Source organism: Mus musculus, chromosome 15, assembly GCF_000001635.26.
Source record: "Mus musculus strain C57BL/6J chromosome 15, GRCm38.p6 C57BL/6J".
In the NCBI taxonomy this organism is placed as follows: domain Eukaryota; kingdom Metazoa; phylum Chordata; class Mammalia; order Rodentia; family Muridae; genus Mus; species Mus musculus.
Window position 1 is genome coordinate 56,410,176 of NC_000081.6, and position 26,874 is coordinate 56,437,049.

A 26,874-nucleotide genomic window follows, 5' to 3' on the forward strand; every position below is an offset into this window, starting at 1 on the left:
CTCCCAATAAACGTGTGCGGAAGGATCCTGTTGTGGCGTCGTTCTTGCTGGAGAGTTGGATGCTCACATGTGATCATTGTATTTATTTGAATCTCCATCAGTAAGTCTCAGAGATATATTTCTTTGCACATTTTTTCCTTAACAGCCATTCTCCCAGGTGTAAGGTGACAACTCTTGATGGTTTTCATAAAAATCTCTCATAAATAGCTCTATTTAGTTATATTGAGCATTTTTCATTTTCCTTTTGTCTATTTTTTATGACTGTTGGAGAAGAGTTTGTTCAAATTCACTAAAAAATGTGCCCTTTTTTATTTCAGGTTGGTTATTTTATTATTGTTTTGAGTCCTAGTATTTTTTTTTTTTTACCATTACACCCTTATAAGTATACATTTTCGATCTTTTTTTTTTCATAAGCTGTTCTTCAGTAAGTTGTAGGGTCTTTTGCTGGGAAGAAGCCTCTGAGTTGATGTCATTCTTCATTTCTATGTTTGTTCTTGTCTAGTATTAGGGTCTATTTTTAGAAACCCACAGAAATACCATAGTGGTTTTCCCCATGTTTTCTTTTAGTATTACTGGCTTCAGATCTTACATTTAAGGCTTTAATATTTTTAAATTGTCTCTTTTATATGATAGGAAATGGAGCTCCAATTTCATTCTTTTGTGTGTGGATAGCCAGTTGTCTAGCACCATATATTAAAGGTATTGTCCTTTCTTTAATCTATGCTTCTGGGATCTTAAGCAAAATCAGTTGATTATAAATAATGACATTTGTTTCTAGACTATCATTCTGATTGAGCTGTATGTCTGCATGAATGGCCATTCCATGCTATTTTGACTATTATTGCTTTGTCATTGATTTTTAAATCCTCTAATATGCTGTGGTTTAGCCACAGAGCCTGGGTCTAGAAAGTGAGTACGTGGAGTAACTTGGTGATTATAATCTAGTTGTGGCTGGAGGATAATGGATCCTTTCCTGGAATGCTCAGCTCTGGGTATTTCTTGGTGGAGGAGAATTCTTTGGTGTGTCTCCCTTTCTGTGTTTGCATGCTGGGAAAGTGTTGGTTTATTTTAATGGCAAAAGTCTCCACATCTTTGGCTGAGTCGGTGGCTTGAATTCATATTGGATGATACCAGTAGTTCCCACACTACTTCATTTGCTCATCTTTTCACTGATTCCGTCATTAGGAATGGCTTAAGGGCTTAAAAAACTGTACAAAACATATACAATCAATTTTTATATAATTTTGTGTTTTGCTGAAGGTTTTCTCCTTGCACTTCTGAAAACACATGCTAATAGTATTAAACTACAGCGGCAATGAATTAAATGGTGAAATGACTTTAAAGAGCTTAACATAGTGAATGTAACCTAATAAATATTTGTGTGAGATGTCTGTAAAAGCAAATGGTAAAGACATAAGGTTAGCTAACTTGGGAAACTGTGTAGTTGATATTTAGTCATATTACATTGTCAACTATGTTTATAGACCCAAAATTATATTATTTTAATCTGTTTATGTTGCTATATCAGATAGACCTTGAATTAGGTAATACATTTAAATCAAGTAAACTTTTCGCATAGTTCTGGCATCTGTGGTGTATGATGTAACAGCACCAGATGCCTCAATGCCTCATAATGTCCTCCTCCACCAGTGCCGTACTTACTCGTGGGTTAGTAGAGGAGGTCAGAAAATGTCAGAGCAGATTCCCTCAGCCTTTTTATATGAACACTAATTCCTTTAATTAGAGCAGAGATCCTATAAACTAATTCCTGAAGGAACCTGATTGTCATAGGAATTATGGAGGTACACAAATAAACAAGGGCATACATGTATGGGAAAGCATTCATTGAGAGAGAAGGGGGTGGGGGAGAGAGAATCATAAAGAGACAGTCACTGAGAGGTAGAGATACAGAAAGAGACAGAGAGACAAAGAGGGACAGAGACAGAGGTATACAGGGACAAAAAGATAGAGAGGTACAGAGAGACAGAGACATAGAAAGACAGTGATACAGAGAGAGACAGAGACAGGGAAAGAGAGACAGCAACATAGAGAGACAGAGATGGAAAAGACAGAGAAACAGAAAGCTACAGAGGCATGAAGAGACAGAGACACAGAGACAGAGAAAGACAGACAGAGACACAGGGAGATAGAGATACAGAGAGAGACACACAGAGAAAGAATGATGTATTTTTTTAATCTCAGTCTCACTTGTGGTTGGTAGGCTTGGGTTGACATTTCAAGGTTCTTCTCTTCCTAGTTTATTACTCTTTGAGGCTCACCTGATTTTTTTATGGCAGCAATCTAAATATTTAAAGTAGCTTGGAGAACTCAGCTGTTCATCCACACTTTTCTGCAGTGAGGAGGTCTTCTAAAATGCTACACTATAATTTATTATCTCCCCAACTTTATTATTTCATAGTAAGTCCTGCATATCCAAACAAAATTCAGCTGTTCAAAAGTTTCCTTAATGAAAACATCCTTCAAAGTCTTTGATTTAATACAGACCTTAAAAATGTTGCCTTTCCCTGATTGTAAGAGAAAGGGAAATGACAGAGCAAAAAGGATTTGCAAATATTTTGCACTCCCCTCTAGTGCTCCTTTGAACTTTTGACTCTTAGTTTCATGAGAAAGAAACAGAATACTGGAAATCAGACTTCCCCAATGGGATCAAATAGCCGAACAAGATTCCTTTCCTTCCATGCTGTTTTAGTGGAATCAACCATGCAAGACATGATTTTTAATCTCCAGACTTATCATTTTCTTGGCCTTTCTTCAGAAACACTCAGCAAAGGTGATAATGATAGCTGACAGCTCTGAACAGGAACCCAAGAACACAGAGGTCTGAGCTGAGCCATCTCCTCACAATTCAGAGATTATACTAGCCTCCTACTGAAAGTAGCTTTCATTACTGTTCAGGTGAGCTAGGCTGAAGTGGTAAGACACAAGGTAATGTTCTTGTGTCTTATTTTGAAGCCTGGCTGACTACAGTATCCTAGTTGATTTACACACATTATGCTGTGTACCACCAATGACATCACAAATGCGGAATGGATTTTTCTTTATACCTGTTGGCTTAGGCTTGTCTTTGGTTGATTTGTTCAGTATGATCTGGCCGTTTATTTTGTTGCCCTATGAGGACCAAAGTACACCCATTTAATGGACCAGATAGGAGTTAGGAATGGCCTCATTTTCTTCTTGAGGAATAATTAACTAAAAAAAGCTTTCCTTTTTTTTTTTTTTGCTGGCCTTGAATCTCCCTGATTATTTAATACTATCCATAACTGAGGATCCTCTATTTAATATTGAGTATTAAATTGTTTCAAAAAATACAAAATATTCTTTAGGAGTTAAGCATAGTAAAACAGCATAAAACATTGAAAATTAATCATTAAGAAATATATTCAAAAGCCCTTATATGATGCCATCTGACATAATGAGAGAATATTTAAAACACGTTATATATCTGTGTACATTGTCTGCCAATGAGTTTAATTTTAAAAAATTGTAAGAGTTACTAGGAGAGAAATTATGTTATCAGTAAGTATATTTTAAAATTTTCAGAATAACAAAAACTCTTTAAATTTACATTTTAAGAAATTGCTAATTTCAAGCACAGAGAGAAATATTTTCAATAATATTTCCATGATGTCTATATAACATCATTTTAATATTTTCAACTGTTAATATTCAACAAACAGAATAATTACTTTAAGCTATATTTCTTTGTTACATCTCCCTTTTCGTTTCTTATTTTATTAATTTGGATACTGTCTCTGTGCCCTCTGGTTAGTCTGGCTAAGGGTTTATCTATCTTATTGATTTTCTCAAAGAACCAGCCGATTCTTTGTCTAGTTCCTTTTGTCTCTATTTGGTTGATTTCAGCCCTGAGTTTGATTTCTTCCTGAGGTCTGCTCCTCTTGGGTATATTTGCTTCTCTTTGTTCTAGAGCTTTCAGGTGTGCTGTCAAGGTGCTGGTGTGTGCTCTCTCCAGCTAGTTTTCCTTTTACCACTGTTTTCATTGTGTCCCATAAGTTTTGGTATGATGTGTCTTCATTTTCATTAAATTCTGAAAAGCTTTTTATTTCTTTTTTCATTTCGTCCTTGACCAAGTTATCGAGTAGAGCATTGTTGAACTTCCATGTGTATGTGTGCTTTCCTTTTTTTTTTTTGTTGTTGTTGTTAGTATTTAAGATCAGCCTTAATCCGTGGTGATCTGATAAGATGCATGGGATTATTTCAATCTTCTTGTATCTGTTGAAGCCTGTTTTGTGACTAATTACATGGTCAATTTTGGAGAAGCTACCATGAGCTGCTAAGAAGAAAGTATATTCTTTTGCTTTAGGATAAAATGTTCTATAAATAGCTGTTAGATTCATTTGGTTCATAACTTCTGTTAGTTTCACTACATGGCTCACGTGTTTACAACACATCCAGGATTGTTGCTGTCCATACCTGAGAACAGAGAAGCCCATGTAGATATAGTTAGGTGATTGCATTCTCAAGGAAAAATTTACATGAAATATTTGAGTATGAGATCCAACACAGAATAAAGTTCTCGATGCAAGGTCTCAATGAAAAACATTCTTCAGCTGAGCCAAGAACAGGGGCAAGAGGTGTTCGATGATGTTGTCTTTGCCCAGAATGGGAGAGAGGCCCATGATGACTGAAACCAGTGCTGACTTGACATGTTGGTTGGCATCTGACACAAGCTCCTTGATGCAGGGCAAGATTTGGGTCATGATCACATTCTCCCGGCAGTCAGCTGAGAGATTTTCACAGACCTCTTTGACCTTGTGGGAGGCTGTGGCCCTCACCTCAGCCTCATTGTCCTTCATCACCAAGCACATGCTGCTCACAGTTCTTCGTATGGCTGGGGAGCCAGTCGTCAATGTCTGCTTCAATGTGGCCAAATCACTACAGAAGATAGGACCCATTCTTGATAACAGCACCCTACAGAGTGAAGTCAAGCCCATCCTGGAGCAGCTGACTCAGGACCAGGATGTGGATGTCAAGTACTTTGTCCAGAAGGCTCTGACTGTTCTCTCTCTTGCCTGATGCAAGAAGAAGCAGCATTGCCGGCCTCTGGTGTCTACCCTCCAACACCTACAAAGTTACTGGGGGGGGGGGGCAAATGACTGTCACTTCCTGTGCATACTCTGAACCCAGGCTCCTCCCCCAGCATGGTTCCATTCCTCCTCTCTGTAGCTTGGGAAGACTTCTCTGTCCAGTTCCCAAGGGGCTAGAGCAGTACAAGTTGTTGCAGGACAGCAGCCTGAAAAGAAGGGCTGGTTGTTCCTGCCCATATTGGAAGAGATGGGAGCATCCTAGGTCACTGGCTTTTGCTGCTGTAATAGAGACCCCTCCCCCATCTATTTACCACCACCCTTTTCTAACCCCAACCATGTTTTTTTGTGTGTCAATTGTGTCATCCATTTTTATATTATTCCCTTCCCTACTCTACATGGAGAAATAAAAGTGTAGAAATAAATAAATTAAAAAAAAACATTCAAAGATGTCTAAATCAGTGTTATCACCAGAAGAGAAAACTACACATATGAAGCACACTCATGTATAGATATAAGCTGGCAGACACTGAGGGTGATAATATGAACATTTATGTTTATTTGTGCACACATAGATTCTCTAGGAATGCTATTAATAAAAATTATAATTTAATCATAATGATATTCACATTTTAATGGGGGAAATAATTGCTTTGTGCTCTAAAAAAATGTAAAGGGGATGTAAAGGGGATTTTTTTCCTAAATCATATTTGTGCAAAAGCAAAATTTTCCCCATCTTTCAGAAATAAATGGATCAATGAATGAATGGCTCAGGACAGCAGTCTTATTTCAACTATTATTAGGATATAGCTGGGGAGATAGCCTTGTATATAAAAGTGCTTTGAATCACAAGCCTATTCATTTAAATTCAGATTACAGAATCCACGTAAGGAACTGGACATAATACTATGTAATCCCTCTGTAATCCATGTACTGTGAATATGCTTTACAATAAGGATGTGCGCCCCCCATTTGGGACAGCAAAAGTGGTCATATTCATGATCGTTTAAAGCTTGACCCAGTGGGATTTGCATTGGATAAGAAAAAAAAAAAAAAAAGAAAGAAAGAAAAAAGAAATCCAGTGATCCTCATCAAATCATCACCAAGAAGTACATAGATAAAGGTTTTAACCAAGTCAGTGTGAACAATGAATCAGAAAACTTTGACCTTAAATGTCATTCAATTAGAATTACTTTTGAACAGTCAGTGTAAGATATTTATGTCCTGAACAAGAGAAGTTTGGGGACTGTTATGGAGATTCCAGGTGCATTTAGCGTATGTCATTGGATGGACCTGGTACATTGGTAAGCATTAATGTAGATCTAAATAATTTGTGGTTTGAGGCTTATGACGTATGCAACTTAAAGGCTGATAGTGAAAAGCCACTGGACTTCAGAAGCAGATGTAGAGCTTGGGAGGCTGAGCATGAAGAACCTTTCCCAAGAAAAGGTACAGTTTCCATGGACTGGTTTATGTGGATATTTTCAGTAGATTCAATCATAAAATTAACTCTGCAAGTTGGTTTTAGAAAAGGAAAATACAAGTTGGTGAGTTTACTGTACAAAGTCAAGATGTAATCCTGCAAGGTAACTCATAGCTGACCATGGTAGCACAGAGGTATTGCTTGGCAATGCCATGCTTTATTGCTATATATAGAGAAAAATATTTTATTCCAAACATGAAAAATATTTTTAAATCTGAGTTTTAATTCCAGATTTCATATTTAGAAACAAAATATTATTCTCTTTCAAGTTCAGTTTAAAATTTTTAAAAATCTGACTTTATTTCTTTTATAATTAGAAGATTCAAAATCCATATAGAGAATTTACAGAAGAAATACATCAAGATCAAAATCAAAATCAAAACTTTTTCCTTGAAAGAGTTAAATATATAGATCTTTGCAAAACCGAAGACCTTGACATTTTCAAAAATAGCACTAATCAGAAGAGGAAATATGTCTGTAGGAAAACTGGAATAGTGATTCCTAACAGAACATAACATGAATTTACAGTTCTTATAAATGTTCAAATACTAATCCAGAAATCCTGATTTTGAGGGTTTAAGTATAAGCAAAGAAAATATTTGCTGAGATTTGATTACAGGACAAAATTCTGGTGAGGGTAGAATTGTGCCCTGTGTCAGGAAAGGTTTTTCTTCAGAAAATTCTGACTTTACTTCCTTGAATATTTTCTAGTAAAATTCGGTGAAGGGAACAGATTAATAAATTAAGAAAATGGGAGGACTTAGTGGAAGAATATGAAATAAATATGATAAAAATATATTGTATTAATATATGTTTGAAATTCTCAAAAATTAATATGTATTCATTTAAAATAATATGTTAAAACACTTTAAATTTAAGAGAAATTCATGAGTACACACACATACACACACATATATAGATAGACATATAGATATATTTCAGTGGTATATGAAATCATTAGTTTGGGTTATTTCATCAAGAAAGGATAATATTTTGTCCATGTCAAGATGAGTGAGTAAATTTATTTAACTAAAATTATTCTGAAGTGCAAGGAGCAATGAGCAGTTTGACTGAATAAATGTATTCAATCCCTGAAGATTGTCATAGATTAGTAAATAAAGCTAGATAAGTAGGTATATTCCTACCCATTAATCTTAAGAAAAACAGAGTTTTTTTTTCAAAGAAGGGAGGCTATTTAATGATTATTTGTTCTTTTTCTTGGATAATAAATAGTAATATAATATAGCTAAAGTCGATCACAGTAGTTAGTCTTCAAAAGATGGTCAGGGAATGTGTTGCTAGCTGTAGAGTATTGCCAGACAGCAATATCCCAGTCATGCTTCTGCTTGTAAAAGCACTGCTTATACTTGGAAAGATATTTTGAAGGAAGCTCAGCTTATGGCTACTCTTGAAATATCATGGATACTGAAATCATTCTACGATTGTAAGAGCTCAAATGGAGATTATTTGCCTCATCAAATTATTGATTGTTCCAAAGAACCAAGTACAGTCCTTTTGTTTTGTTTAATAATGGATCTATTTCAGAATCTTAAAGTGGTTTACAGGCAGGAGCTTTTCATTCATTACCTTTACAGGTTTTTTTTTTTTTTTTTTTTTTTTTTTTTTTTGGAGGAGACTTAATGAAAAGTAATGATATTTCCGGGAATTTTGGACAGACTGAGTAAAACCTGACAAGGCTGCCAATATATCTGAGGATGAGCCAAGAATAGCAAACAGGATTTCTACATCTGTATTTTAACAACCAGACACACAGACATTATATTCATCAATATTAAATAATTAGAACAACAGACTAGAATATTGTTTAAAAAAAAAAAAAGCTATTGACCAAAGACTGTCTGTGTGGGCACTGGAGCAGACTTATTCAGACTGGGGTTTTAGTGGTTTCCTTACCCAATTCCAGGTGAACTGAATTTTAATATTCCTTCGAGAATATCAGTTCAGGGAGTGTGAACATAACTCTGCACCAGGGACCCTGACTGAAAATAAAGATGGCTGGAAGGATTTGTGAAAATGGCCTGGCAAGGTAAATTCCTCATGTTCATTTATACACTTCTGTGGAGAGTCAATGAACATGAGAATTTAAATTTAGCACAACACTGCATAGAAAGTAAACAGTCATGTCGCTTTTTCTTTCCCCTTGGTAGATGTCTTCTGCAGATTCATACTCTATGCTACACCAAAGTGTATGTGTGTCCTATGGACGGAGCCCAGGATCTACAATTCCCACAATGTGCCTTCTGGCTTACATTTCTTCAGTGGGGGAAAAAAAAGTTTCTTGAGATTCTGAAAGCAGAGGAGAGACATTAATAAAAGTCCTCTTCTGGGGGACAGCTAGATGCGTTTCCTTAAAGGTTACAAGAATAACAGGTTTTGGCAGTAGCTTCCAGAAGTTTCCCTGATATTTACCATTTTAGTGCAATGAATAGCTGAGGACCCTAACTGTCTTCCAACAACTTTTGTCATATACTAATTTCTTTAAAGAAAATAATTTTTTTATTTGTTTGTTTCTCTGTGTAGCCCTAGCTGTCCTGGAACTCACTCTGTAGACCAGGCTGGCCTTGGTTAACATAAATTTCATCTTGTTTTTCCTTGAATTGAATGGCTTCTAACTTGAGTGCTTATTATTCCTGGACTAATCACCAGTTAATAATTTTTTCTGTCTTCTTAATTATTGAATTATACATTACTGAGGAAGAAAGGCCGGTAGAGAAATGACAGTGATAATGCTTGTTAACACTGAGAATTTTATTCACCTCACATTGTCATTCTCGTCTGTGCTTTCTGAATACCCTGCCAAAAAAAAGTGACCCTTGCCCCACTCTCTCTGCTTTTCATTCTCTCCACTCTGCAAACAGTGAAATCCACACAAACCATAACCAGAATTTGTTGTATGGGGAAAAAAATCTCTTTTTAACTTAAAATAATTGTGAAAATAAAAATCTACGTTTTCAGTGTTTTACAAAATAATAATCTCTGTGGGTCTTACCTATGATGTTTCTACCAAAAGTATCTCAAAACTCCTGGAGACAAGGGACTTAACAGATTTTCTGCTGAGTAGCTCTTGTTTAGGACATATTTGGAATGTAGCAAGTACTCAGTAAATAATTGTTGAGTGAAGGAATGGTGGTATGTGTACATAAATTTAATCCTAATATGAAGACTATTCAATAATGAAGAAAAGCCATTATTACAATGCCTAGCACGTAACAAGCAGGAATTTACATCTATGTGATAGACTGAGACTGAACTCAGACAAACAAACCTTTGCTATTTACTATCCTAATGAGTACCTTTGCTATTTATTTTCCTAATGCATGACTTTTAACTCCTTTATATTAAGTCAGATCAAGATACAGCAACTATGTGGCCCAGCTCAATCCCTTTTCAAGCTCATGCTCCCATTGATGTCTCAGAATGGTGTAATTTACCAAGGTAGGATACCTTGAAAAATCATCCAAATGATTTTTTTTTTGTTTTGTTTTTTTAAATACAAACTATGAAGGAAAGTTGCAACACATGAAAGAACATGGTCTCATACATGCTGCCCTTGGGCAAAGCTGGAGGAAAAATAGTTACCCCTACACATTCCTTTATGCTAACAGGAATACTTCAGAATATGGGAGGTTTGTCAGATATTAGCATATTGTGAGTTATAGAATATTATTTTCATTAAGTAATTGCTAATTCCAGGGTGTGGGCCTGATTTTGCTTATAATTGGCTGTAGTGTAAACACCATGCTCCTACTTCCAGAGCTCCATAAAGAAAAACAGCTGTTTAAGATGTGGCGTTTTTATAGGATGAGTGACTAGCTCATCCCGTCACACAAAAGGGCAATTTTATAAAAACCACACTTGGAAAGTTAAGCTGTGTTCTGACCATTCCATTTCCTCTCTCTTGCTAGGCAAATATCTGAAGAACATTGGTAATAAGAATAATTAGAGTGTCTCTGGATATGGTTGTTATTTTGAAAGAGATCCTACACTGCATTCAGTAGTCATATAAACATAAGATGAAGAGTGTAGTCAAAAGGAGAGACAAGATGCTCAAAACAACCACTGCTGTTTCTATCAGCAGAGACAAACAAAGGCCTCATTGTGCAAGGCAGGGACTACAGATGGGTGTTCCCCATTAACTGCAGTCACCATTTGCATGCAAGAGAAGGATGTGGTCGGACAATGAGCTGTCTCTTCTCAATGTTCCAGTCCTTCCCAGTTCCACAAGGTTTTTCCCTTAAACATGCATATATCAGATTCCTTACTTTTCATAGCCTGCTTCTATTGCAGTGGGCTTTTAGAGCATTATTATATATTTATTTCTGCTTGAATATAATTTTAGTGTGGCAATTTTATCACTGGTTGGAATAAGAAAATTAAAATAAAACAAAATTCAGAGCACAGACTGAAGGAATGACCATTCAGAGACAGCCCCACCTAAGGAGCCATCCCATAAACAACCACTAAACCCATACACTATTGTGGATGCCAACAAAAGCTTGCTCATGGGAGCCTGATATAGCTGTCTCCTGAGAGGCTTTGCCGGTACCTGACAGATACAGAAATGGATGCTCACAGCCATCCATTGGATTGAGCATAGGGTTCCCAATGGAGGAGCTAGAGAAAGGACCCAAGGAGCTGAAGAGATCTGCAGCTCCATAGGAGGAACAACAAAATGAACTAACTAGTACCTCAAAAAATGGAGTATAGAACTAAATTGAGAATTCACAACTGAGGAATCTCGAATGGCTGAGAAGCACCTACAGAAATGTTCAAAGTCCGTAGTGATCACAGAAATGCAAATCAAAATGACCCCGAGATTCAACCTATACCAGTCAGAATGGCTGAGATCAAAACCATGGGTGACAACACATGTTGGAGAGGATGTAGAGAAAGAGGACCACTCCTCTTTGCTGGTGGGACTGCAAACTGGTACAAACACTCTGGAAATCAATCTAGAGGTTTCTCAGAAAACTGGAAATAGATCTACCTGAAGACCCAGCTATACCACTCTTGGGAATATACTCTTGGGAATATACCCAAAAGATGGCCCACCATGCCACAGGGGCACATGTTCCATTATGTTCATAGTGACCGTGTTTATGATAGCCAGAAGCTGGATACAACCCAGATGCCCCACAACAGAGGAATAGATACAGAAAATGTGGTTCATTTACACAATGAAATACTACTCAGCTAATAAGAGCATCCTGAATTTTGCAGGCAAATGAATGGAACTAGAAAATATCATCCTAAGTGAGGTAACTCAGACCCAAAAGGACATGTATGGTATTTACTCACCAATAAGTAGATGCTTGCCCCCCCTCCCCCCAAAAAAGTACAGAATACTCAAAATACAGTCCACAGAACTCAAAAAGTTCAACAAGCTGAAGTGCCCAAGTGAGGATGCCTCTGTCCCACTTGGGGGTGGGGAGAAGAAAGCAATCACAAGTAGGGAGGAAGGGTCCTGGGAGGACTGGGGATGGGAGTGATGGGAGGGAAGAGGGGAAACTGATCTGTTTTGGGTGAGGGAAAAGGACTGAAGCCCTGAGGGCCAGCAGAAAGAATGGAAACAGGCAACCTCAAGAGATAGGAAGTTGGGGGAGCCCTCCAAAATGCACTAGAGACCTGGGAGGTGAGAGATTCTCAGGACTCAAAGGAGGGACCTTAGACAAAATGCCCTACAGTAGGAAGAGGGAACTTATAGAGCCCACCTCCAGCAGGAAGATAGGTCATCAAATGAGGGAAAGGGGGCCATCCCACAATCACAACGCTGACCTATAATTGTTCCTGTCTGAAAGACTTACAGGGATGGAGATGGAGAGGAGCCTGAGAAAAAGAAGGTCCAGTGACAGGCCCAAAGTGGGATCCAGCTCAAGGGGAGGTCCCAAGGCCTGACACTATTACTGAGGTTATGAAATGCTCACAAAATTGGACCCAGCATGATTGCATTCTGGAAGATCCAACAAGCAGCTGAAAGAGTCAGATGCAGATATTTGCACCCTACCAATGGACAGAAGCAGCTAACCCCTGTTGTTGAATTAGGGAAGGCTGAAAGTAGCTGAGGAGAAGGGTGATCCTGTAGAAAGACCAGCAGTCTCAATTAATCTGTACCCCCAAGATCTCTCAAACACTTGACCACCAAACAGGCAGCATACACCAGCTGATATGAAGTCCCCAACACATATATAGTAGAGGACTGCTGGGTCTGTGTTCATTCAGAGATGATGCACCAAACTCCCTGGAGGCCCCGGGGAGCTTAGAGGTCAGTTGGGGTGGGAGGTGGGGACATCCACATGGAGACAGAAGAGTGGGTAGGAGGTCTGGGATGTGGAACAACTGGAGGGTAAACAGGAGCAGGGGAAATAAAATATGGAGTGTAAAAAGATAAATAAATAAATAAATTTTAAAAAAGATAGACATATCCAAAAGATTAGAGTCTGAACTCTTATGGAACTAGAAGAGTTCGTATTCTCATAGGAATACCGATACTTCAGGAATCCCATAAGCTTACCTTAACTTACCCTTGTCCTTGAAAGCTTAAAAAGTCTAGCAAGAGTGACTTTCTGCAAATATTCTGGCATGTCTACGTGCCAAGTACAAGGCTGATCTGCTTTAGTATTTATGTCTTTCTGGATCACAAGTAGCAGGCTTGTCATTTTTACTGACTCATTAAATTTTCTCATTATTTTTACATTCATTATATATTTTCTCTGAATAAGAATTTTACCAATTATATATAAATTTATGTATAAAATAATAATATAACTATGGATAATTTATAAATATCACCAATTATATAATGTATCATTTAAAATATATATGAATTAAAGAATATAGAATAAATATATTAACTATATATTATATTATTTATAGTGACATATATACATATATATGTGTATATATACATACACATATACATACATATATACATGTATATATATACATATATATATACATATATTATATATATATATAGTCATATTGTTTTTCTAGAGAAAATACATACACATATACATACATATATATGTATACATATACATATATATATATATAGTCATATTGTTTTTTTTGAGAAATGTGCATGTTACTGTTTGAAAAGAAACTGCCGAGGTTAGAGGGTGCGCCAGAGAACCGGACAGCTTCTGGGACAGGCGGAAGCACAGAGCCACTGAGGCAGCACCCTTTGCAGGCTGCAGACACCGTCCGGACCAGAGGACAGGTGTCCACCTGGCTCGGGAGGCGGCCTCAGCCTCAGCAGCAGCGGTCGCCTACTAGTTGTCCTTTTGAATGGATTTGGAAGCATCTAGAAAACATGCTTCTGGGCATGCATTTTAGGATACTTCCAGATACATTTAACTCATAAAGATTACCATGAATTGTGGCACCCCATGGCAAAATGGAAGTCATCTGAGAGTCAGCTCTCATATCTCTCAGCTTCCCGATTGCAGCAGATGCAGCTTGATGCGATGTTCATGCTCCTGCTTCCAAGAGCTGGAGTTGCTTTCAGGATTGTGCTTCCCCCTACCACAGAAGACTGAAACCTCAAACTGTGAGTCAGTTTAACCCCTTCCTTTCTGAAGTTGATGTTGTCAATTATTCTGTGATGGCAATGAGAAGAACTACTAACATAGATGTCACTAGAGAAACAAGTGTGATTGGTCTAGTGGAAAACTTTGGAAGCTGGGGTTAAAAAATGGAGTTCCAGTATATTCTCACAAGGCAAGTTAGGAGTGGGGAAATAAAAGGAAGGGACATGGGCTGGAAAAACCTTCAAATAACACTAAACACTTTCAAATAACAAGGTGGAAGAAAGAAAGAAAGAAAGATCCAAAATAAAACTCCAGTTGTGGTCTGACACAGGCTCTGCTGGTCTGGTAGCAAGCTTCCAAGGAATGATCATTAGAAAGATCTCACTTGGGTAGAAACTAACAGGTCCTAGAACCCTTTCTACATCAACTTTCTGTAAAAGATGACCAGAGACAGCAAGTGCTACCAAAGGCATGGAAGGCATTACCAGTTAATTGCACTGCTTGCAACTGAACAGAGGGTTCCTTCTTGAAGGGTGATTGGAGTGGGCTCCTCCATGACAGGAACAACTTTGTGTTTCTTGGGTTCTTTGTGTTTTTTGTATTAGTCTCTGCCTTCAGTTATAATATCGACATATATTTATGAGAAATTCCAGACAACTGAACAGTCTGCTGGAGGTCTTATTAAATATGTGTTACTGGGTCTATATCCAGATTTCTAGCTCAAGTCGTCTGGAATGGATCCCAAGAATATGACTTTATAACATTAGGCCTAAGGAGGTGCTAATGTGGCAGGTCTCAGGCTTCCACCTTAAGAATTATTTGAGTAAAGGATAGAAAGGAACCATGCACAGCCAAAGGACAGGGTATAGCTAAGTGGAATTTCTTTTTTTTCCTGGAAAATTTCACTCACACTCTTAATAATTTTCTAAAAAAAAAATTAGTCATTAGTCATCACCACTAAACTTCTCTACAACTCAAAGAAAATTAGGTCAGACGCTTAGATATCAAAAAGAAAGAAATAAAAATAAAAGTAAAAATTGTGCTCATGATGTGTGTGTAGTATGTGCTTATCTATGTGTGTGTGATATTTATTTGTTTGTTTGTGGGGGGACATGGTGTACTGTGTGTATGTAATATGTGTTTATGTATGTGTGGGAATGTATGAGTTGTGTGATGTGTCTATATAGTATGTTTACATCTATATTATGATATATGGATGGGATGTATGTATAAATGTTGAGTGAGTGTGTATGTATGTATGTATGTATGTATGTATGTATGTGTGTGTGTGTGTGTATGTGTGCTATGGGGTGTTTATGTATGTGTGGAGCATTGTGTTGTATGTGTGTCTTGTGTTTATATATGTTTGTGGTATGTATGTGCTTGTGTATGCTATGTGTTGATGTATATATGTATATACTATCTGTTTATGTATGTTTGTGGTTGATGGGATAGTGTTCGTGGTGGTATAACTGTGTGTGTGTGGTATATTTTTATTTGTTTGTATGTGTATTATATGTTTACATGTATGGTAAGGTTATAGATATGTGTGTGTGTACTGTGTATATATGTGCATTGTGTAGTAGGCATGTGCATGCTGTGGGAAGTTGTTATGCTATTCATTTAATCTTTTATGTTGTCTTATGTCTTTTCAGGACTGGGCACTCTATGAGTTATGAAAATGACCTATATCAAAGGCTTTCATTTTCCACAGTGTCAGTGAAATCACTGAGTGTTACCTACCCCACAACTACCCAGGGACTTGCTCTGCTTAATGTGTGAAGTCAGGGAATGAGGTCATCACATCTCCATATAGGAGCCCTCCACAGAACATTCCTCTGCTCTCATCCTTCTGCTAACCAGGACTCTTTGTTCTTCAAGGTGGGTGGGCTGGGCGGAGGTCATTAAGTCTTAATGACCTTTGCATCCGGGAGAGAGTGTTCTCTGCCTGCCTGACAGGCAGGACCCTTGCTGTCTCCCTTCTCATCCATAAAGGCAGTCTTGGCTCTAAAGCACCGAATGCAAGGCTGCATGCTCCCTTACTTGAAAGGGAAAGAGTGACGAAAACCACCTGCTCATGATTCAGTTTCACACTGACAGCCCACTTCTCACCAAGGAGGTGCCACACAAATGCTTACTGGACTCTCCATGCTCCTGCTCAGACTCTAATGCTTGAGCAATACCAGTGATTTCTTGATTCCTTCTGAATATTGTTAGTTGAGTCTCTTTTAATTCTGATAGCATCTTGCAGATCATTATAGGTTTAAGCACCAGTTGGGAGTACATTAAAAACTACAAAGCAAAAACTAGACAGTTACGTCAGGTAACTGTGGGAATAGAAAGAGCCCTGGAAGTCATCCTTTTAAAAGAGCTTATTAATACTTTTAAGAATTTCATACACGAGCACCATATTTGTATCATGGAAATACACTTTTTAGAAGTTGATCAAGAGCTTGACATCTGCCAGTCACTAAACAGAGTAACATGAGTATGTTCTTGAGCCACTTCATGTCCATCCTATGTTAGAAGGGCTAAGTGATATTTCCATCACTGGGAACAATCAGTTGAAGATATAGGTGAACATATTTTAGGCAATATATCACATGTAGTGTGCTCTGTACCATGAGTCATGCTTTGCAGCAACACAACACCATCTATTTTCCACTCAGGTCTAATTCTGCCTTTCATGTCACCCATTCTATTGGAAGATACAGTGATTCCTTCATCAGGCAGACTTAATGGATACGTGAATATGAAGACTGGGAAGGTGGCTTAGTACATAAAGTGCTAGACACACAAGCATGAGGAGCTGAATCAGATCCTAACCCCAACTAATACAAAAATGGGATGTAACTTTAGCCCTTTGGATGGGAAGACAGGCAGGTTTCTGGAGCTTGCTAGCCAGCCAAGATAGCCAAATTGGTGAGCTACCAATTGGTGAGTAAATCAAGTGAGATGCCCTTTCTAAAAAGTCAGGTAGAAATGGCTAGCGTGATGATTCAGTGGTTAAGAGTTCTTGAGGGGAAACAGGTTCAGTTCCTAGCACCCACATGGCATAGGCTCATGACCAACCACAATGCTAGTTTCAGGGAATACAGTGACATTTTCTGACTTCCACAGGCACCAGACACACCTAGTACATGATGTATGTATCGAGGTATATTCACAAAATAAGTCTTTAAAAAGCTTCAAAATAAAATGGAAAGAAGAGGAAGATCCCTGGTGTAAAATTCTGGCATCTAGAGGCATGTGCACACAAGTGCACACACATGCACACACACACACACACACACACACCACTGTGGACCTCTTTGGTAAGTCATAATAGAGAGATACGAATAGTGCTGTGTCATGACTTTAATGATGTCTTTGATCTTTTGGTTTTGTTTTTTTTTTTTTTTTTTTTTTTGGTTTCTGGTTCCATTTGTCTTCATTTGCCCATAATTTGATATATAAGTATATTTAAGAAAAAATACCAGACAATTTAATACTCCATTGGTTTCCCCAAAGATGTATGCATTTGAGTCACCTGAAAGTCTGGGTAGAGTATATATTTCTAAGCCACATATATGCAGCAGTCTTGTCCATGCTATTCTCAGAGCTTTGCACACTAGCTCTGTATGTACCAACTACGCCTTCCCAGAACCCCTGTAACTCTTCCCACTTTCTTAGTAGTCTTTGTTCTATTCTAGAACAAAATCCAGAGGGGAATCCAGACTACATTTTGCTATAGTCTACTACTTCCCAATTGTTCCTTGATGCAAAAGTCACTTCCTTCCAGTCATTTTGTCTTAGTCTGTGTCTATTTCGCTTTCTGCTTCACATATGCCTTGCCCCAGCCCAGTTTACATCTGGCTGGTATAGCATGGCCCTTCACATTTCCTCTCATGTGTAAATTCCATGGAGAATGCTCTGTAAACTTACAGTAAAATTAATGACTCCCTCTTAATGTGCTCAGTATCAAACATTGTACTGGTCAGACCTTCTATCCATTTACTTTCTGCTGCCTCTCACAGTATACTGCTGCTTATAATGAGTGTTCAGCACCAAAAAGAGGAACTGACTGGGGTTCTCCTTGGCATGCTGTGTGGACATTGACTAATTATATTTAGAATGTGCTTGTAAAACTACAGTAAAGAAGAAAGTTCTTCTCTAGTTGCTTGTTTTGGTTATTTCGACCCAGACCTATTTTATGTTCCTTTCGAATTTAACAAGTAAAGTATTGACCCCTATAATTAGCTTTGTTTTGTAAATTTCATATATCTTTATATAATTATCTAACTAAAGATTCAGTTTTCTAACTAGCAGGAGTCATTACAAATTAGTTTAATAATAATTTAAAAATAAAATCGGTTCTATCACTTGCCACAAGACATTGAGGATGACATTCAAATGCCTTCTATAAACATGATCCTTTCAACATCACAGGATTATGACAGCAACCAGAAACAAACACAAATATGAAACAGTTAAGTTAGCATTTGCTATGTATTAGATGGCAGCGCCTTTCCAACTCCCTCTTCAATCAATAAGTGTCCCTATGAGCAGAGTGAAACCCACACCCTGCCTTTGCTCATTTATGGGGTAGAACTGCAGACCTTCTCATAGTAGAGCGGAGTGCTTCTCAACAGCAGCTGAAGCCCTTCTAACTTTCAGAGGAGTCACTATGTTATTTCAAATAGAATCATTTTTATTATTATTCATTTAGACACCCATGTAAAGGTGTGCATTTTAGTTGAGTTTTAAGTAGTGAATACTCGATTTTCATCTAAGACTACAGAAGGAGGATGGGGAGAATTTCGTGTGCCAGCTGCAGAGAGCAGGCTGCTGTGGGTTTCAGGTGAAAGCCCCGCTCTTTTGTTTCCTTGAGACATCAAGGGAAGGGGCTGTGGCAGTATTTATTTGCTTTATGGTGACCTCTCAGATGTATTGCATCTGCTGTGCAGTCAAGGACGTGGGGCTCCCTTCTGATGACTCGCCGCCTGCCTCAGACAACAGACATGTCTGTACTTCTTTGCTTTGATCTTTTTTTGCCTGGTATCTAAATGAAGCCTTTCTTGTGCCTTTCGAAGCTAAGGATTTTGTTAGCTTCCAGTCACAAGGTGGTTGTGTGCCTGTGGTCCTGAGGGGTCAGAGGAGGGGCTCTGTCGTTTATTTTGCTCTAATACTTTTCATAATAGAGAGGCTGGGAGCCAAGCTGAAGCAAATACAGTGTGTGTAAGATGGGCCTTCTGGGGGTGTAGGTAACAGAAATCAACTTGTCGACTTGTCTGAAACTAGAACTTGGGAGTTGAAATTTGGAGTAGCGTGAGGGAGATGAGAAGAACACAGTAACAATCGGCATTCTTTTACGCACACATAGCAGTTTGGCTAAAGGTGTAAATGCTGGGTTTACAATGTCAGGCCTGCAAACACTGAATTTGCACTGAAAACACTGAACTCACCCGTGAGTTGTCAAGTTTCAGTGAGTTCTCAAGTTTCCCAGAGTTAGTTTTAGAGGTGACAATAGTAGTCTATTGGATTCACTGCCTTGGGGTCTGGGCTGTAGTGTGTGATGGAGCAGAGATGCTCACTAAGAACTTGCTGGAAGCCAAAAAGGCCCACAGAGAAGGAGAAGAGGCTTGGCAAAACCTATGTCCTTGACCAAGCAAGCTCCAACTTCAGAAGTTTCCATCATTTTTGAATAATGTTGTGTAAGTGCCCACCAACATATGAATAGATAATAAAATATAGCATACATACACAGAAGGATAATTTTGGACCATTTAGAAATAAATTAAGAGATTTGTGAGTAAATGGATGGATTTGGAAAATGTGGTGATATTAGGCAAGATGATCCAAATTCAGGAAAATAACAATAAAAAAAGGAAAATCATAGCCTCCCTCACATGTGGATCCAAGAGTATATATTTTTTAAATATACATGTGTATTAGGTGAAAGTGTGTGTAAAATTTCAACATGTAAATAGGACATAAGGATAGGATGGAATTAAACTATGAGAAAGTATGGACCTTGGCAGAATGATATATATGTCAGGAAAGAGGATTTGATGCTAGCTTTTTTTTCTAGTGCCAACTCTACAATCACTGCTGTTTTTCAGGATGGTTCTATGTATCGATCTTTCTGTGTATCATGTATCACACACCAATTTTGTATTCAAAAGGAATAGAACATGTGGGTCTTTTGAGGCACTTCTTGTGAGAGCTGAGCTTATTTTTAATTCCATTGACATGAATAACCACTGAATAAAATTGTCACAATTACTTGGAAGATGTAATTTTAAAAAATGTTCTAAGAGCAGTTTTATACTTTGATTTTTGCCCCTCTCCCCATTTCTGTTTTAAACTTTATAAAATCATCCTGTTTCTTTTATTTTAATATTTCAAATGTATTGTTCTATATAAAGTATACTTCAAGATATTAATAATTCTAAAAAGAATTGTGACATGCTCATGTACTATATTCTGAATATTTCTACTATATTTTATTGATTCTTTGAGAATACCATGCAGTATATTTTCATCATAATCATCTCTTTTTCGAGTTTTTTCCAGTCCCACCCAACTTCTCTACTTACCCAACTCCCTACTCTTCTTAGTGACAATTTAATAAAACAGAAATAGGTGCTTACTACATCACTGACACACAGAAATGTGTGTGTGGATTTCTGGTCATCAACACACATTATATTTTCAACAATACTTAATACCCAAATGGAACAGTCTTCCCTCTCCGTATCAGAGGAAATATCATTCATTTATAAATACCAAGTCCAAATATCTTTGTCTGTGAATACTCCCCATAGCTTTGATATATAGTCTGAATTATTTAGTTTCCTTTATATATTTCTAAAACTTGTAATGTAATGTGTAATTTGACTACAGGGCAAATCATATCCTGAATATATTATTTGGCTAGTTGGTTAGTACATAATACTCTAGTCTCCTTGACGGCAGGGACCTGGCACACTCCACTATTGCATGCCAGCTCCTCTGTTGAATACTTGAACCAAATGAATGTTGTAATATCCGAGCATCTAGCCCACCACAAACTACACACACAAAAGAGAAACAATGCTCCAAGAGCTCTTTGTTCCTCTGTTTCTTCTTCTGAGATATAGAATAATTTAACTCAATGTTTAAGTCAGCGGAAAGAGTGGAATAAGAGACTACACGTTCCCCAAAAAGATTGCTCTGTGTGTATGGCTGTTAGTTTTGGAATGGCAGAGGTGAAGGATTACTGTCACAGACCTTGGTAACCCTTGTATCTTTTAATCACCACTTTGTGCTTCTCTTCTCTTTTATTTCTTTATGCCACTGAGGAAGAATGATCCCGTATAAAAGTAATTTAAATAATGAAGACATACGAGGTGTTGGGATTGTCCATGTGTTGGAAACTAGAACAGTTGGTGATCTGGCGGCCAATGGGTTCCTCCCTGTGCTTCCCTTACTTCAGCTGGCATCTCAGAATGGTTTATCAACTGCCTTTTTAGTCCCTTCCCACTCCTCTATTAGGATTTTATAGCTTTTAAAATTCCTTTTCCTCCATCTAAGCCCCATTTTTTTTGACTCCGTGTTAATAAAGGATGTGTGACATCCTTTCAGGAATTGCTTAGAGCTTAAAGTATGAAGAAAAAAATACCATTAAAATCTCCCCCATTCACTACCTGGAGAATTGGTGATTATTTTTGAAAACCAAATTCAAAACTATTCAAGTGTCTTCTCTGAGAATTCCCTAGTTATCTTGACTCTAGTCAACATCTTTGCTCTAATCTTATAACTTAGAATAAATATATCCTTGTCATATTTGTCTATTTCTTCCTTCTAACTAGCTGGATGTACAAGAATTTCCCCATACCAAAAAAAATGCATTTTTCTTATTGTTATGACTACCTTGAAATTTTATCTCATTAACATCTCAGAGATAAAATTTACAATAATTAGATTTGTTAATATAAATCTTATATTATCCCTGGTCACTTCTTAAGCAAAATATGTGGCTGATTTTTTATTATTAATTCTGGATGAATTTCATAAATACATTCTTAGATAGGAATTTGAATTCTCTGTTATGATGTGCTGCACCTTGACCTGTAAGATAAGATAACTCTTCCCTTCTCTAAATTGCTTTTGGGAGGGTATTCAATCACCACAGTGACAAGGGAGAGACAAAGACAAGCAAACAGTGTGATTTTCTCCCCAATAGAACCAAAATTCTTCAGAGGTAATTTTGCTTTATAGCTATTAAACATGGCATCCTAGAGAAATAGAATGGTCTTCTGATATGATTATAGAATCAGATCAGGTAGGATGATTTTCCAGTTCAATAGGGAAACAAATCCCAAGAAGTTTAAGAAAATGTTGTAAGCCAGAATTAACAATCTGAAAGTAGAGACTTGCAATCAAAGATTATATAGTAAAGCCTAGGATGTAATCTCATCCCGCTTCTGTGCTATCATTTTTTTTTAAAGTAGAGTCTCATGTGTGGTTATACTTGCATACCACTATGCCAGCATTGTTATAGGAGTTGAAAACAGGCTATTTTGCATACCAGGAAAGCATTCTGCCACTAAGCTACATTCCTAGCCTCTCTATGTATGTCTCCCCCCCCCCACACAAAAAAAATAAGATACTAAATTTCCCCAAGAAATTGAAGACTAATTCTACTAAATTTGTATGACCATTTTGGTTCTTCCAAAATTGGCCAATACATCAAACCCTAGAAACTTTTATGCTTCATGACCAGTACTTTGTTTCTCAGCTTCAAATCCATATACAAGATGAAACAATTCATGAGACCAATTTCAGTAGGTTTCTACTTGGTATGTTAGTTTACCACATTACATAGCTATGTAGTTATATTTGGAATGAAATTACAATCCCAAAATAACACTCAATGGTCAATTTGATTAACCAAATTAGATTTGTTTAAAATTAAACTTTACTGAATCAACTATAAATAAAAAATTTCCTATGGGATTTTATAAAAGTGTTTTAACTCCAAGATTCCTTACATTAGTGCAGGGAGAACGCTGAGTCTGAGATTTCTAAGACTTGAAAAATATTTATAAAATATGTATTTGATGACGAATATAGGAAATAAATTCCATCATAAGATGTATTATTTAATTTGTTGTTATTTGTACAGTGTTGCCCTTTGGGAAGATTGTTTTAAGAGTGTCTGAAGTACACAGTGGGGTTGTACTTAGTTGTAGAGAAGAATGAATTATGTCATTGGCTGGAAAATGAATGTAACTGGAGATCATCAGCTTGAGCCAAATAAATCAGATCTGGAATGAGAAATATTGCATGCTTTCTCTCGCTGGTAGGCTTTTTAATTTAAAATAGATACACAACAAAATCTATGCACACAGGTACACATATAAATGTGTATATATTATGTATATATGTAGTATATACATAAATACATATGTACAGGAAGTGGGGGATGTAAGTATGACTGAGGTAGTAAATGAAAAGGCATGAACATGGTTAACATACATGATACACTTGATGAAAACTGCCTGTATAGAACAGAACATATGTATATTAAACATACAACAAAAAATTATTGAAAATTTTTACAGGTAATATGTAATTATGGTGATTGCCAGTTTAAGTCTGTGTGTTTCTTTCTAGCCCACTGAGCTCAGTGGTACTTTATTGTCTAGTCCATATGCAAGCTGGGGCATAGTGGCTGCACAAACTTTGTTGAATAATTTCAATGAATAGATGCCTACATAGCTAATCAATATCTCATTGCTCATTTTTTAAAATTTAGAAACTAATCCTCATTTTAAAAAATTTAGAGACTAATGTGGGTATTTTGACCTACCTCTACCCAGAATTTTATTGCCTGTATACTACTTATCGATTGGTTTACTAGGTGGAGTTATGAAGGGAAAGAGGTATGACACTGAGCCTAAGATACTGCCCCAGGGTGTCTTGGGGGAAAGTCAGAGAGCTGAGAGTGAAGCAAGGAGGCCTGTGCTAGGGCTGGATTTGGATCGTCTTGCTCAGGATTGTGCCTACATTGCTGGAAGCAATAAATAAACTGTAAAATAAGATAAAACCTACCACATTGGAGCTGGACAAGATAAACCAATAGAAGTCATAAGAATCACAGTCCCATTTTGGCTGTGGGTCTCTGTATTTGGTCCCATCTGCTGAAGTAGGAAACTTCTATGGTGATGGCTTAATAAGGCCCTGATCTATAAGTGTAGCATAATATTGTTAGAAGTCATTTTACTACTACACTTCCCCCCTCTTCTTAGACCAGTATTATTTGGTTTTACCCTAGGCCCTGGGGTATCTAGCATCAAGACAATGCTTACCTCTTAACTAATAAATCTCTCCAAACTAGTTGCCTATGGGTCTCATTGATAACTTCTAGATACCAGTTCAGTTCTTCATCTTCTCTTGGCTGGTCCTCCTAGTCTCAGCAATCCTCACAGATAGGAAATCCTGCTCTGCCTTGTGTCTCTATAACACACTACATGACCTGACAACAGGTATAACCTAACCTATAACCTAATCTTGGAAACAAGTAGTGCCAGTTTAGGCAGACACTTTAACAGGCAAACGAGGGAGTGGTTTTAACACTAGACGCAGAGTCTGCGAAAGTGACCTTAGCTATTGGATGCATATGGAGACATGTTAAAAATTATGATACTGACACAAGGAAATGTGAGTGCAACAGGGAATAGGAGCAGCTTGTTTCATGGCCTGTTTCTTCAGGAGATCTGCAAAGAGGGAATGTCTGCCTCTGAGTCCTTGGCTTGGCAGTTACAAGCCAGGAGATGTAACAAGAGTAAAGAGGATGTTATGGGGGAGAGTTGAATATTTTAGATCAACAGTTATGCACAATTTTTGTTTTTTAATACAATAGGCATCATGAAGGACAACACACTGTAAAGCCTGACTCTATTTTCTTACAGAAAACAAGATACGTGGGAAGGTGAGGAGTATGTGTTCGGTGGCACAGAAGCCTAATATCTGAGAAAAGATGTTCAGTTGAGAACAACAAGCACTTCTGCATCAAGCTGACATTGAAGAGCCATGTCTTCATTCTCACACTCACTGGCTTTTGCGATGACCCCATCCCCTACCATACCATACAAAGATGTCACCTTAGACATCCTATCCAATTAAGCTTCATCTCACACAGAACAATCAAGTTTTCTTATTTCCAATAGGCTTCAGGCAAATGTGTACAGGAGCATTAGTAGATCAGTAGTTCCACATGACTTGACTGTCATTCCCATGAGACACTGTGTAAATGCCTGGCTTGGAACCTCTTGGAAATTAAGGTGTTAACAAACACAGCGCACAGAGCTGAAGTTCAGAAATGATTACCTGGAAGAACTATGGCCACTGAATCCCAGTCTCCTAAGAAGAACTAAACCACTACATGCCATACTGGGGCCCAAACTCATCATCCTTCTCTGGAGATTGACATCACTAGAGAAGCAAGCAAGATTCAGACGGCTACTGACTTGTCTCTTTCAAGGGTTTAGGACAGAAGCTAGACCGTATTTTTCATCAAGACAATACAAAAAGGCAATGTGGCAGATCTGAACCCGCGCACACAAGGGCATGTCTTCATGTCACTAGTGTAGGGGTTTCCGGGGGCAGGAGGGTGGGGAACTGGAAAAGGGGAAAACATTTGAAATGTAAATAAAGAAAATATTCAATAAAAAATTTAAAAAATAAGTTTGTCAGCATTTTCTGTATCTTCCCCAACCTCACCTTTTTTTCCTTATGGTTCTCTCTCTCTCTCTCTCTCTCTCTCTCTCTCTCTCTCTCTCTCTCTCTCTCTCTCTCTCTCTCCCTCCCTCCCTCTCTCATTGCATTTCAAATCACTAAATTCACTTTTTACAGTAAGACAATTTTTAGGAATGAGAAAACTTATCTGGACACATACTTCCCAGCCTGGACCAGTGATTCAGGGCGATGGCACTCAGAGATCCCTGACATTATTCTCTGAATGTCGTGACCTATATGTTGAAGAGAGTGGATGCTCATGGACATTTCTCGTCTTTGAAAAGTAATTCTCCAGAGACAAAGAGGCCCTTTTACTGGGCAGTAATGACAGCCACGAGGTGGGAGCCGTAAACCAGACGAGCCTGGGCAGTTGCATGCTGACATTTTTCATTCCTAATATCCCACAAGTATTTCAGCTTCAACAGAGCCTCTGTGCAAATGAAAAGGAACTTTTTTGTTTCTAAATTTTGTTATATTATGTTTGAAAATTCCTACCAGTCTTCCAATTACCCACTTGAAGATAGCCTGGCAAGCTATTTTTTTTTCACTACCTTTATGTCTACCCTCTTTACATGCAGACTGGAAGATGAATAGTGGTTCTGCTTCCGATAGGTAAATGAAGTTGATATCTCTTTATTCTCTAGACCTGGTAGTTTCTGAGTCTGGAAATCTCATCAGTGATTTCTGAGCCCACCCACATCTAGCTCCTGCTATCCAGCATGGCCCAGAAACATACATACATACATACATACATACATACATACATACATATATACATACATATATACATACATATGCACCCACACACTCTCACAAGAAAAAAAAAACCCACAACCTATTAGTGAAGAAAAGAACAAACATTTTGCACAAATAGAAACTGAGATATGGGGGTGGGAATAGGCCAAAAGTCAGTAGGGAATGGATTTAAACGACTGAGAAAGCACACATACAGCATGTTTTCTATAGGCAGGGTTGGTAGAAGATGTAAACAGCATTGTGCCATGTCTGTGACAAA

The 26,874-nt window shown here is 37.7% G+C and overlaps 1 long non-coding RNA gene across 1 annotated transcript; it reads left to right on the forward strand.

Annotated features, from left to right (window-relative positions):
* On the forward strand, positions 1 to 25,675 carry Gm41326. The gene is made up of 3 exons (XR_875350.2): positions 1 to 100; positions 634 to 699; positions 25,034 to 25,675. It is a non-coding gene; the product is annotated as a predicted gene, 41326 (long non-coding RNA).
* The last annotated feature ends 1,199 nt before the right edge of the window (positions 25,676 to 26,874 follow it).